Genomic DNA, 14,121 nt, shown 5'->3' with positions numbered 1-14,121 from the left:
CGCACTCTAACTTGGCAATCCGTACCGTGCCCGAGCACGTTTAACCCCCAAAGTCTGGTTCGTTCATAGAATGTTTATTTGTCGTCAATGATGCGACAATTGTGACAAGCTGAAAAAGCTAAAGGTTCAGTATCTGAAGGTACGGGATGCACTCTGTAAATCTGGTAGCTCACTGGATGAAATGGATAAATTCCAGTGGTACGAAGCCGTCAACAAAATAATCAGCCTTTAACCTAGCAGCAAACCTAATGTTTTGGAGTCGCAATCGGGAACACTATCAGCACCACTTGATGAGGTTATGGAGGACATTGGACCGGCGAGCCCACTGGACAGTGAGTAGCCAAACGGTAGCATATGCTAGCTCTTATTTGACGGCTATGCTGATGCTCAGTCATTCAAGATCTGCACATAATGGTATATGGTCTTTGCCTGAGATTGTCAAAATGAGCTGATTTTTACATAAACAACTTGTTTTTTTATATGTTGCTTTAATTTTGATAGTCATATCACACACTGCAGTTCAGTCAGACACTGGTGATGAGACACAGGCTGAGACCTCTGATAGTAGTACACCTGATAGAGCTCCCCCAGAGCAGAGCAGGAAGAGGAAGAGAAAGACAGATGTGAGTGACATGATGGTGGCCTTTAAGAACATGCAAAAGCAAAAACATGAAGAATTTATGCAAAGGGAGCAGCTGCGTCACCAGCAAGAGAAGGAGATGCTCAAAAACCGGATGAAGGCACAAATGGAGATGGAGGAGCATCAACAACAGTTACAGAAGAAGGAACACCAAGCGGCAAACAGGATATTGAGTAGACTCCAGCAGATCTACTCCTGCAAACCTCTCTGTGATATTAGGGAACAGTGTACTACTCTGAGCCCTCTCGTACAAGGTTGAATTGCCGAACACTCTGGCATCATGGACTTTGCCCAGCCAACCCACATTGATGTCCCAGAATCTAAGTTGATGGTCCACCACACCTTGCCGGATGACAGAATGGAAGCCTTTACAATTGTAGTAGTCTGCAGGGCTGTCAACTGGAACTAAAATGCCAATATGAGTCCCATCAATAGCCCTTCCGCATTGCGGGAAACTCCACCGGTCTCGGAAACCTTGAATAATAATCTTGAATTCTTGTTCAGAGGGTATTCTGATGTTGTTCACAGTTACAGAGGCAACCTGATTGGCTATAGTGACGGCAATAGACTGGCCAATCCCAAATAAATGGGAGATGGTTCTGAACACCTCATTTGTAGCCAGTCTCCAGATGCCCACCTCCACTCGGTGCTCCACAGGCACTGGTTTCCTAAATGTAGTTGTCTCTCTTTGAAGGTGTGGCTGGATGATGTTGCACAACTGCAAGAATGGGATCTTTCTCATTCTAAAATTTGCCTTCCATTCATAATCTTTCCAGCTGGTGACGACATGCTCCCATCACACACTGGATCTCTGCTGAATCCAGATGCTCCTGAGGCAGAATGGAGAAGACATGTTTTATTGTTGATTTTGAGCTATAATAAAACAAACGAGAGGATTGTGCCATATGCTAAATTCAGTTTTTGGATTTGGTGATTGGCAGAGGGCTATATCTAATATCTGGCATATTACACATACAATGTATGTATATATGATGTGTAGGAGTGCTCGCGACACTATCTGCACTGTACAGGGATCGTGAGATGCCACATAATTTATTACATGACTATTTCTGTAGAAACATAAACCCCTCCAAGCGAAAACTCTAAGTGGGTGTTAAATGGACCCTGACTGTCACCATTACATGTTCTATTACTGCTTGGATAGTACATTTTAAATTAATTAATTAATTGGGTAAATAATGGGAATGGTTCTTATCTCATTGATGAATGTGAATTGTAGTCAGCCAGTAAAGCTAATGTGCAGCATGATGAACTGAAATTCTATCTAGTCTATAAGGCATCTGAGAGGGCCGTGGGTCATTGCACCAAAAAGTAATCCAAAAAAGCCACAAAGTCATGCACTCCATTTTGCGGCAGAAAAGAGCGCTTTTCTTCCACACAACTAACATTTGACGCATCGTGATGACGTAAGCATGTAAACATGTGAGGGCTCGGTTCATTAGGCACAATGTGAGCGCAGGCCAGCAGGGGAGTGGGGAGGGAGGGCAGTCATGCCCAGGAAAGGTACAAGGCAACCGGGCATAGTATGTGTACACCCTAAGAGTCTACAGCCACAGTAGTGGCTCAGGAGGCTAACCTTAATGTTAACTCCAACATGCTCACAATGACAATAATAATATGCTGTTTTGCAGGTGTTCACCATCTTAGTTTACCATGTTGGCATGCTTTTTATTTGCTAATTACCAATAAAAAACCAAAGTATTGCTAAGGCTGATGGTAATGTTATTTATTTTACAGGTATCTGGTCATTAACCAAATTTCCAATTATGATTTAAGTCATATTGTCCTTAGTTTCAGTAACAGTTGCCGAAATAGGAAAATATGTACATTATGCAAATATACCATATAAAATTACAACTAAAAAGCACTCAAATCAAGAGTTCAACCTTAAAGGTTCCATCAGCACTTCGAAATGTTAGAAAGACCAGTTCATGACCAACGTGGTCAAGGTACTTCAATCAGTTCAAACCAGCTGGAATTCACTGCAGCAATAGGAGCATGATTGCTGTGCCTGTTTGTTAGCAGAATATAGAACATTATAGGTTAATACACTTGCTGATATATTACAGGTTCTGACCTTTGGTACAGGCTCTGGGTGAGGTTGTCTGAAGCCACCACCATGAAGTGGCCTTCTAATAGGGCTAATTGCTGTTGAAATAATTAGGGATTTTAGAGGACAGAAAGCAATGCTGATCAGGCCAATTGTACATCCAAAATAATAATGATTACTTTTGGAGATCTATTAATGAAGGGTTTGTTCTGGAAGTCCAGAAATTACTGTCAAGCCTCCTGGAGGTGTTATAATTTATCCAAACATCTGTGATGGGAGGTAACCGCAATTATATACATTCCTGTAGTGTTTAGCTGGTGGGTGGATGATGCTGCCTTTTTGAAGATCCCGTAGATTTATGGCAGCATACCTTGTGTACTATGTAGTCACAAATTGTGGGTAAGCTCATCAATCTTATGCCATCTAAACTATGGCTCTGTTTGATTTCTTACCTTGGATTAAGGTACACAGGATAGCAACATCAAATCCTGTATGTTGGTGAATAGAAACATGCCACAATTTATTATTCTTTGTGCAGAACATTATTTAGCCAATTCTTCAGGTGTAACACAAATATAGTAGTGTAAAAGCAAAAAGCTCCACTTCTGAACAGCACCCGCTTTGATCAAGCAACATCAGCACATTGATGTTTACAAAATAAATGATAGTCCTCATTTTGCAGTTTTATGAAACGAGGCTACACAGATATTCTTTTAGCAAACAAGCTTTGAAACCAGCTTTTTAAAGATGCTTACTATCTTCTGTCTGTTTAGCCTTTGAAGAAAATTCTCATTAAAAAAAACAAACTCAATCTGCTATGTTCTTAAAGCTATGGACAGACCATTTTCCAAGCCTCTCCCCCGAACAATGATTGTTCAGTCATAGCTGAGCACCCATAACTAGGCACGGCAGGCCTGGAACACACTCCCAGTGAGCTGATGTCTTTTTCTTTAGTTTGTTTTTTGTCTAACCAGCTTATATAGGTAGATTGGCCCATTGTTTTTTTTTCTTAATTGACAATGGGCTGGCCCAATAACATCCTTAAACCCTTAAGTGTCTGGGCTCAAATATCTTCATTAAACAGGACAACTGCAAAAACAGAGTGCCGAATAGGATAGCACAGAGAAACTGGTGGTCAAAAGGAGCTAGGCTCTTTAGGCAGATGTCACTAAATGTGCAAAACCTACTGATAAGTATATGCTGCAGGACCTGTGGGTGATGATGGTAGTGGCGGTTACAGCGAGGAGGATGAGGAGAAGGAGAGCTTGCGGTAAGGGAAAGCTCACAATGGCTGGCTGCCCCGTTCGACAGTATGTAATACAGTTGGAAGGAGGAGAGGTGGCTGGCCATGGCCACTGCCAGGCAGAGGAGCAGGTGTGTGATAGGGAAGCTAAGGAACAGTGTGAGCAGGAGCAGAGCGTAGTTGAAACGGTAAGCTGGAATAGCGTACAGGAAAACAGGGACTCTCAGGGAGGGCGCAGGGAGATAATATACAGGGAGGTGTATAAGATTAATTCACTTAATGACAATGATAATAAGATAACATATTTATAACACTACCATAAAGTGAGACTTTAGCTAATGTTTGTGCTCACTCAGTCAGCCAATGTCAAATAACTTAGCATAAGCTATTTGACATCTTTTTTTTCTTTTGGTTATTCCGACCTCATGCGTTTAGGTGTAATTTACTTCCTGTCCTGTGTTGTTTTGTGTCTTGTCTGGCTTTGTTTCCTGTCAGTGTTGATTGTTTGATGGTTTTCATCTGTGCCTTGTTTGGCACCACTCCTTTTGTTTTGAATCATTGGTTTGGATATGTTGTCTTGTGACCCTGTCTGTTCGGTATTGTGTTTGGATTACTTACTTTTGGACATTGTTTATTTCGAAGACTGCCTGCTTCTTCACGCTTGTAAGTTTTACTCACCCTTTTTGTAAAAAACACTGACCTGAACCTGGGCCCTGTTTCAGAAAGCAGGCTTAACAAACTCTGACCTTAACCCTGAGATCTGAGTTGATTGAGCCTAAGGTGGGAAACTCCGAGTTCTTGGTTCCAGAACAGCTGATCAGTATTGGTTCACGGGAAGGGATGAAAAAAAGGCATCATCACCGATACTATGATTCACCATGGCAATTGGTAAATAAAGAGCAGAGCCTCCATTTTAATTGGGTAATATGAATGGGTGCCAACTCTGACCATTATAGGCTATTTATGTTAAAACGCAGGAGTGGAGGAAGGAGTCAATAAGTTAACACTATTACATTTTAAACAGAGTTGCTCATTTATCATTTACCTGACTGGAATTTCCCTAATGAATGATAAAGTGCTGGAATTCTCCTATAGCCCATTACATTTGAAATTTTTAAATAGGTAGGCTATTTTTGTTCATCTGTAACCTGATGGGAAAAGTGCAGCAGGAAATAACTTGAAAATGAAAATATGGATAAAACAGATATGACACTGTTTACTCATGCACCTGTGATTGTAAACAAACAGTCCGACCCAGTAGACTATTAATATTGTTTTTGCAGTGAAAAATGTATCTATAGTTTCAAATTGACTTTTAGATGTCTATTTCACATTACATAAAAATACAGCTCATTTTGTATTTAATAAAACATTGTTAAACACATTAAGACTATAAGCAGCTAATATTAAAAAATTCACTCAGAAATATTCACATCATCTCCAGCTTGATAACTAAGATAGCAATGTTTCAATCAGTGCAACTGATCACAACATGACATATGACTGTTCATTGATCAGTTACAGCTTTATAGGCCTACAGATCAGTTTGATTTAAACAGTGATTACAGTGTGTTTCAGTGCAACTGTTGCCAACCTGACAGCTCCACAGAGTCAAAAGAAGGACAGTGTTGCCTATAGATTTTATTCTGAGGATAAATCCACAATGTCCGGACATCACTGTACCTGTCCATACAACGATGACAGATTGGTCATGTTAAAGCAGTTTGGGTAACAAAGTAATTTCTAACCATGATTTTTGTATATTTTTTTAACATAACAAATAATATCAGTCCGTATGTGCTTTGATATCGACACAGTATGAATGAGGAAATGAAACCGTGTGTCAGACAGCCGCTTCAGGCTTCGCAGGAGGGGAGGAGTCAGAGAGAAACTCAGAATATGTTGAAGTAAACCTCCTCCTGAGGAGGTTAGGTTCACAGCATCAGTTGCCGGAGTTACTGATCCAGGGTTTGTCTGATCTTGGTCTCTGAAACAAAAAACCCAGAGTTTCCCTCATCTCAGGCTTTACATAGAGTTTTTACTAATCCCGCTTTCTTAAACAGGGCCCCGCTGGCTTTAATGTCTGTATTTTGGGCCCTACTCCTAGTTTTCCTGTGTAACACCGGGCAATCTTAACATATGGACACTAATGGATACATAGCCCTACTGTAATTTGTTTTTGGTTTTACTTGTTAGTGAACTGCTCTAAATATGTATCACAACAAAAGAAGATAAACTGGGACATTTTTGTGATGTTGCTACAAGGCTAGGAGCAGGGGAAATCTTGTAATAATGCGTAAATGCTCCAAAGCTGTTTTTTCTGTTCTCGCCATTCTGTCGATATGCAGCATAAACGTTACATTCATGAACAGATAAGGTTCATAGTGCTATATAATTAGTAATTGGAAATATGAGTTTCAACTTAATAATAATAAACTGAAAATACATAATTTATTGTGTGTTGAGCCGAGACTACTGAAATAAATGCCCTGTAAATCTCAATCATTGTACTCAGATGACATTAGGGACAGATTTATTGGAATATATAGCCTAACTTGTAGTTTGTGGAAACCGCCCAAAAAAAGTGAAGTGAAAGTTTATCAGGCATAGCAAACAAACTAAGAGGTCGAGCTTATTTGTGACAGTGGAAATGTTACCATTAAAAAAAAATATATATATATATATATATATAAAAGGAAATGTTACCATTCGCCTTTCAATATATCACACATGGATACACTTTCTTTGTATCTATCCACATACCTATACTAACACACAATCACAGGCAGCAGTGTATTCGGCTCACAGTTGAGAGCATTTTCAGGTTTCATTGACAGGAAGATTGATTAGCAAGCAGCTGCTCTGACCTCACCCGGGAGGGGATACTAATGAGTGACAGAGCATGAGATTGGTACTGGCACTGATCTACTCCATCACTCATCATCAAGAAAGACAGAATGAGTGCCAGAGGGAGAACGTTTGGGGGTAGAAAAATTGGGGATAGAGAGAACTACCTAGAACGACACCATCTATCATAACTATGCAATGTCGTCATTAGAGATGGAGCGGGAGGGAATATGCTCAAAAAGGCAGTAACATAAGTAGAGAAAGTGAGGTAGGAATTAAGGTAGCACTTATTACGTATCATTTCTTTTCCTCTTCACTGGAGTAGCGAACTGGGAGGTGTTGTATCGGGAGCCAGGGTTTGAAAAATCCAACTCATTAAGAGATTACAGGTGCAAGGAGGAAGCTGACTGTGGCTTTGAATTAAGCTTGTACTTAAAATAATATTTGCGTGTATGTGTGTGGGATTGTTTAACCCTGATGAAGACCTGTGTGGTGGATACACGGCGGTCTTGTTTTTAATTGCTTCCTGCCTCGTTCTCCCATTGCTAGAGATGGGGACTTAAGTTTGAGACTCGGGGGGCTTTCACACCTGCCTCGTTTAGTTCGGTTGAATCGCACTAGAGTTCGTTTTCCCCCTTGGTGCGGTTCGTTTGGGAAGGTGTGAATGCAGCAATCACACTCGGGTGTGCACCAAAAGTGGACCAAACAAGCGTATCAAGACCACCTCTTCAAGGAGGTCTTGATACACTTTCAAACAAACTCTGGTGCGGTTTGCTTGTGGTGTGAAAGCAAACGAACCAAACACAGGATTTTGTGATAGCAGAGATGTGATCTGTGCATTATTTCCAAAGCTAAACCACTAATAAATCTATCTGCTGACAGCGACATGTGTTCACCGATCTTATAATTGATCTGTATAAGCCGCTATGTTTATGAAAATCATTTTCTAAGGGCAGCATGGGTATTTCCCTTATTAATGGGTTAAAATCTGTTTAAAAAAGAGGGCAAGTAGTATTCCGTTTACCCTGTCAGTTCATTAAGTCCATAAAAAATCTGTGACAGCGATACAACAGTATACTATAGGCGAATAAGCCCTGAATTATTACTGTACATGTCCTGTTTTTACGTTATTATTCATAATAGGCTATGCGATCGATCCGCTGTCTAGCATTACTAATCGTGCTTATAATAAATTATTACTTCGTGAGCTCTTTGCGATACAGATCACACTGCACAAACTTCTGTCAGTCACTGGAGTCTGATTTCCTGATGATTCAGGATGACAATCGCAATTGACTCGTCTTCAAAAGATTTCAGACTTGGCTCGGACTCGAGGTGCGGGACTTGTGAACAATGTTTATTTTTAGGAAACATCAGATGAACTTGCCGTTATTCCCCTCTCTGTGTTACCTGTAACCTGCCTACGTAACACATACTACGTATCTGCTGCACGTTGCTACACGTGACAGAGGACAACAAACACCGGCAGCTGCTGTGCCATTCATCATAAACTTTGGCTTTAAAACTTCATACAACAAGGCCCAAACAAAAGAAGCGCTGAATGCAAAATGCTGAAGTTATTAAACATGATTAGCTCAGCATGGCCATCTAATGTTAGCTTGCTTCTTTCTTTAGCTACGACCTTCATTATGAAAAGATGAATGAGCGTTTGTTTGCTTGCTAAACTTAACATAATCATTTATTTATTTATTGTCCCGGCTATAGACAGGCAGGGAGACAGCTTCACACAATATATTGGAAACTCAGGTTAACCCCTACTGCAATGTTAAAGTAATAGTTTTATCAGCTTCAGGTTGAACTAATAATAATAAGATCGCAGTAAGTAACTTTACTGTAGTGTTAGTGCATGGCTCTTCCTCAGGGTTGTTGTCGCTGTGAAGTTGCAGTATTGAATATTATGTGGTTCACGTTAATTACAACGACTGAGAGGTGGAGAAGTTGTGTATCTGAGTGTTGGTAAAACCATAATAAACCTAAGCTGAACGTTACAAAGCAAACAGTGTCAGATCCAAGCTGCAGTAACTTAGCGTTAGCTGGGTGCTCCTGGCTGCATCACTATAGGTTAACGTTAGTAAACAAATTGCTCCCCACTTGCTTTTTGCCGTTACATCCTTTCTTGCAGGCAAATCAACAGTGGTACACAGGATAGTAACATGGGTCACATTAGTTGGTGTGTAATGTGGAAAGTGATATAATGTCTATATATGAATATGATATAATGAATCTGGTCACCTTATGTATGCAGCACAAATTCCTGCATGACGAGTGTGGCAATGTCTACCTGCAAGTCCCCTGCGATCAGGAGGGCCCTGACAACACTGGCTGAGACATCCTCTGCCAGTATGTCAACTTGAGCACTGGTGCTGTTCCAAGGCAGCTGGATAAAATTTAGAAGTCCACTTTCTATCACTTCTATCACAGCATTTCACACTTGTATGTTCAACTAGCCCATCTTATTTATTTATGTTTATACATGTATTTGTGATAAATTACCTTATTTTTATTAATGGAATATAATTCATACCATGTCACTCATATTGGACATGGTTGCCCTTTTTTCACTGGCTCCATGAAGCTCAGACACTGCAGAATCCACTCCTGCCTGTCGGTCTGTCCCCCTGCATTCAGACGGTGGCAGTTTAGAGTATCAGTTGTGTTGTGTGCAAAGTGAATGAATCTTCTTATTGACCTCTTTTTTTCTGTAATGAATTATATCCTCAGACATTAACAAGATCAATATATTCAGTTTATTCCTTCTCAGACATAAACAAGATTAGATTCAAGAGAATAACCCACACTGACAAAAATAAGGAGAGGCTGAAATTACTCTGATGCTTGATAAATAAATCTATCAGGGTGGGATAAGCGTGCAGGATTCTTACAATTAACAATAAGAGCACAGAATGTTCTGACTCACTGTCACACTGGATGTGTGTATTTGTTTAGTTCAATTTCTGCACCCAGTATGAACACCAAAAACAAGCCTATGTGCACTTTTACAAACATATGCATTTTCAATGTTTGTTGGCATATCATCAAACTATGATCAGAACATACTGGATATCGATAACACCTATCTACGTACTTTGCTGTGCATTTGTTATTTTTCGAGTCAAGATTTTAAATAATTGGCAGAAAAGGGGGCTTGCACACAACTGAAATAAATTTAAGGACAGAAAGTTTTCGTCTGACTAAAGTTACCAGTTTCATTGTACTGTAACTTTATTGAGTGTGGTTTCTGAAAAGTGTGTCGCTTGCTGCCGTGGGTCATCAGTTTGGTCCAAGAGTAGCAGTGTATGCCTTGGTCCAAGGCCAAGATGGAAATCCCAGTGCGTGTCCTGAACTTTATAAATGCTTCCAGACTACTGCAGCAAGAGCATGTCCATCAAAAAAGTTTTGACTAAGCTGTTCTGGAGGTAACTTTGCAACTATGAAGCTTGAGTCTCTATTGTTACTGACAATATCAACTAAAGTATTAATCCTTTTAATGTTCCCAGATGTATTGGTCTGTAAAAGGCCTCTGACTGCAACACGTTACTGCTGCAGTTTAGCGATTGCTAATAGCTAATACTGTGTCAGAAATGCTGCAGAGGAATCGCTTTTCAAGGTGCATCAAATTTGAGGCCAAGGGAACAAAAGCTTCTAAACTACTGAATAGTGTTTTCCACAGAAATGGTGTGTTGACTCCACTGGTCTCAGGGGAGCCAGTGTACCTCTGTGACTGCTGCAGGGAGATAAATTGGGTTCCAGATGAGCTTTCGGGACTTCTGAGGCTATAAAAAGGGAAATCCACCCCAAAGCGGATCTGCGCTGATATTGGTTTACATTCTTTAACCTTGATTTAACCAGTCCCACTGAGATTAGCACTCTTTTGCTAGAAACACCTGGATAACAGTTTCAAGGCTGTTTGCAAGAGTTAAAAGCTGCTTTAAGCTTTTTAGGGCATCACACAGGAGTGGACGCATATGTAAGTTGAAAACTGCATAAAAGCAAAGTAATTTCTTTGTTCACTGTTGACCTATCCATTTTTATACCAACAAGAAGAGACAACACAAAGCCAAATAAATTAATTATACACCTTTTTGAAGAAATCGGAAGGAGAATCTTAATTTGAGGTTCTGTGTATCAAAGCACACATTTACATTTACTCATTTGGCAGACGCTTTAATCCAAAGTCATACAATCACTAACAGAGCATAAAATACATCACGAGGCGTTTGTTGGATGAGCGTAGTGGCCGAGAAGGAACGTAAACTTGTATTATGGAGTTTAGGTAGATGGGTACAGACCCAGTAGTCCAGTAGTCACTCTGTATGCAAGTATTAGTGACTTGAATCTGATTCTGGAGGCCATGGGTAGCCATTGGAGGTCACACAGCAATGGAGTGACATGCGTCCTTTTGGGCTGATCAAAAACCAGACGTGCTGCTGTGTTCTGAACCATTTGCAAGGGTGTCACCACACAAGCTGGAAGACCTGCTAGGAGGGCATTGCAATAGTTGAGGCGAGAGGTAACCATGGCCTGTACCAGAAACTGGGTAGCATATTGAGTGAGGTAGGGCCTGATTTTTCTCATGTTGTATAGAGCAAAGCGGCACGACCGAGAGACAGCAGCAGAATAGTCTGAAAAGGACAGCTTGTCATCAATCATGACACCCAAGTTTCTCACCACCCTGGTTGGAGTGATGAATGGCCCCAGTGAGGTGGTATAAATTGAGAAGAGAAGGTGCCCTAGCACTGAGCCTTGGGGCCCCCCTGTGGAGAGGCAATGGGAGGAGGATAATTGTCCTTGCCACACTGTGTGCTGAAGCTTTTTGGTTTGTACCACTGCAGCTGTAGGGGTGAAGTTTGTTTTAAACTAGACCTCCAGGGAACTTGAGACCCCATTTTGGTAAATGATCAGAGAAGCTCAGGGGAGCGCACTGCTAAACAGTGCTGACAAAGGTGAGAGAGCTTTATCATGGAGTGAAGTTATGTTGGTGTGAATGCCCGTACAATATTAAATTTTCTTTTTGAAAATGTTAAAGTAGACCTTTGTCACCAGTGGACATTTTTGATTGGTCATAGAAGGATTAGCACAGGTATTATTTTCAAAAAGGTCTGATGGCTCTTAAGTGTGCCAATATACAACTAACAAGACCAGGGTCCTGGAACTGAACACCTAATATCCAGCTGTTATTAGGCTACTGTAAATAATCACACCTTTTCCTGCTTAGACATGTCAAGATATCTGCCATGAAAATGGTCTGTAAATGTTGCACTGAATTTAGTTTTGTCTGCGTCTTTGTGTTTGACAAATCAAAATGTAGAAAAATCTGTCTTGAACTAGAAGTTGCTTATTAAGACATACCTACTGAAATGTGATTGACAGCAGCTTTGTATTCAGATAATATTAGCTTATTAGAGTGCTAACTGTTGTTGTATTACCATCTTCTGTTGGTTTGCAGCTAGCTAAAGTAGCTTACATGTTAGCTTTAAACTCGCTAGTAAACAAAGTAAAATACTTTTTTGTGTGTGTATATAAAGTGACTCTTGTTAAGGTAAGATAAAAAGGAAAAACTTTAGGTAAAACAATTTTTGTCACAGTTTGAGACCGACCAAGCGCATGGCGATTGTTTGTAAACCACAAGTTTACTTAAAACTTACTTATGTTAAGTAACTGAATACATTTACAGCCACAGATATCTCGAGTTTGCTAGCCTGGTTGTGAAATATTATACATATCCATTTTCACACAGCTGCCTCTCGAACTCTGTTTGCCGATTTGGGAGTCATCTGCAAGACCTTCAGTCACATTTCAACTTCTGAGCAGCTTCAAAGAAGAGCACAGGTAAATTAGATTATTGTTTCTTTATTGGTCCTATCACTGTTAGAACAAAAAAAGTGTACATTCATCAATGTGTTGGATTTGTCTCAGGCAGAAACGGCTAATGTTGTTGTATCCTTTGAACTCCTGTGGGCCCTGTCTGTTTTACTTCTTTCCCTGCATTCCCTTTGTTTCCCTTAATACTTAATGTAACCCTTTTCACCATCGGCTCGTGATGAGGCAAGTACACTATAAAGCAACATATAAAGTGTTGAGCCCCCTTAATCCTAATGTTTGGTAAAATGGTGAAAGAGACATCCCATTGTATAATAAACGTGTCTAGGAACGCTATGATTCTCACTCTCTCTACTACCAATGAGAGGCTGGAGGGATAATCCTGACTTTAACCTCGTATTACCACAGAAAATACTGATCTACTCAGATACAGAGCATGTGATGAAACAGACATCAAGAACGCAATAGCTCAGTTTCCTTCTTTGTATTATGCAAGAATCACATAACATTTTAACAACAAATAATGGAGTGAAAGACAAACAATCTCAAAAGACCCGGGGAATATAGGGATTAGTCTTTTATAACCTGAGTGCACTCTTTTTTTAGGTTTGTTCTTTTAGCAGGCCTGCATTAGTTCGTTGGCGCGCTTAGTTGGAGCTCATAGAGTGAAGAAAGTAACAGTACCTCCTTGAGTGGAGTGGAAAACCCAGATCCTACCGGGGCGACGTTGTCCGCAGCAGCACAGCGAGGGTTACACAGCTTCGTTCGTCCGTCACCACCAGCAACACAGCCCTCCGTGGAGGAAAACACCAGCGTTCCGATGTGGTCTCCTCTTGTCCAGCAGGCGAACGGTGTGTCTGCGGTCCCTCCCACGACGGTGTCACAGTCCCGCGAAGCCACGAGCTAACTTAGCCACAGAAACTGACAGGTCTAAGCTCACTTCCCAGTGCAAATACACACACCTCCAGTGGTAGCCCCACAGTCACAAACTCCTACGCCGGCGAGAGCAGTGTCCGATACCATGAATAGTCCAACTTAAAACGTTAAGTGCCGTAAAAGCACTATTAGCTGCCGACTAGCTTTCGTGCTCGTGCAACTCTTCCCTCAGTTCCCTCTGTTCTCCCTTCTCGCGTGATTACCCGTAGTTCAACAGGATACTTTATTAGTCACTAAATCTCTAACATTAACAAAATGATTAGTGAGCTTATCTTATGTAGTAAACCATGCTTAAAACATTTTAAGGAAAACACAACTTAACTGTTAAATTACCTGGACACATCTGAACAGAGCGAGGATAATTAAATGCTAAATCCTATTGCATCTTCAACCAATAGACATTTGCCACTTCAGTAACTCTTACATCTTAACTTAGATTACATATGAATTTAGCACTTTAACAAGCCCAAAAAAATACAGTAACCCACATATTCCAGAAAAAATACAACATAAGTGACATATTTTTCAGGTCATTACATTAAT

At 40.5% G+C, this 14,121-nt stretch overlaps 1 long non-coding RNA gene across 1 annotated transcript; it reads right to left on the bottom strand.

The window, feature by feature from the left end:
• Positions 1 to 471: 471 nt before the first annotated feature.
• LOC119909850 lies at positions 472 to 13,868 on the bottom strand. Its single transcript, XR_005445551.1, has 2 exons — positions 13,327 to 13,868; positions 472 to 1,470 (listed from the first exon to the last, which is right to left on the bottom strand). It is a non-coding gene; the product is annotated as an uncharacterized LOC119909850 (long non-coding RNA).
• Between the last annotated feature and the right edge of the window lie 253 nt (positions 13,869 to 14,121).

Source organism: Micropterus salmoides, unplaced genomic scaffold, assembly GCF_014851395.1.
Source record: "Micropterus salmoides isolate LMB-PRFRI ecotype aquatic unplaced genomic scaffold, ASM1485139v1 Ms_hic_scaffold_19, whole genome shotgun sequence".
NCBI classification, from domain to species: domain Eukaryota; kingdom Metazoa; phylum Chordata; class Actinopteri; order Centrarchiformes; family Centrarchidae; genus Micropterus; species Micropterus salmoides.
This window is presented reverse-complemented; position numbering and strand designations above follow the sequence as displayed.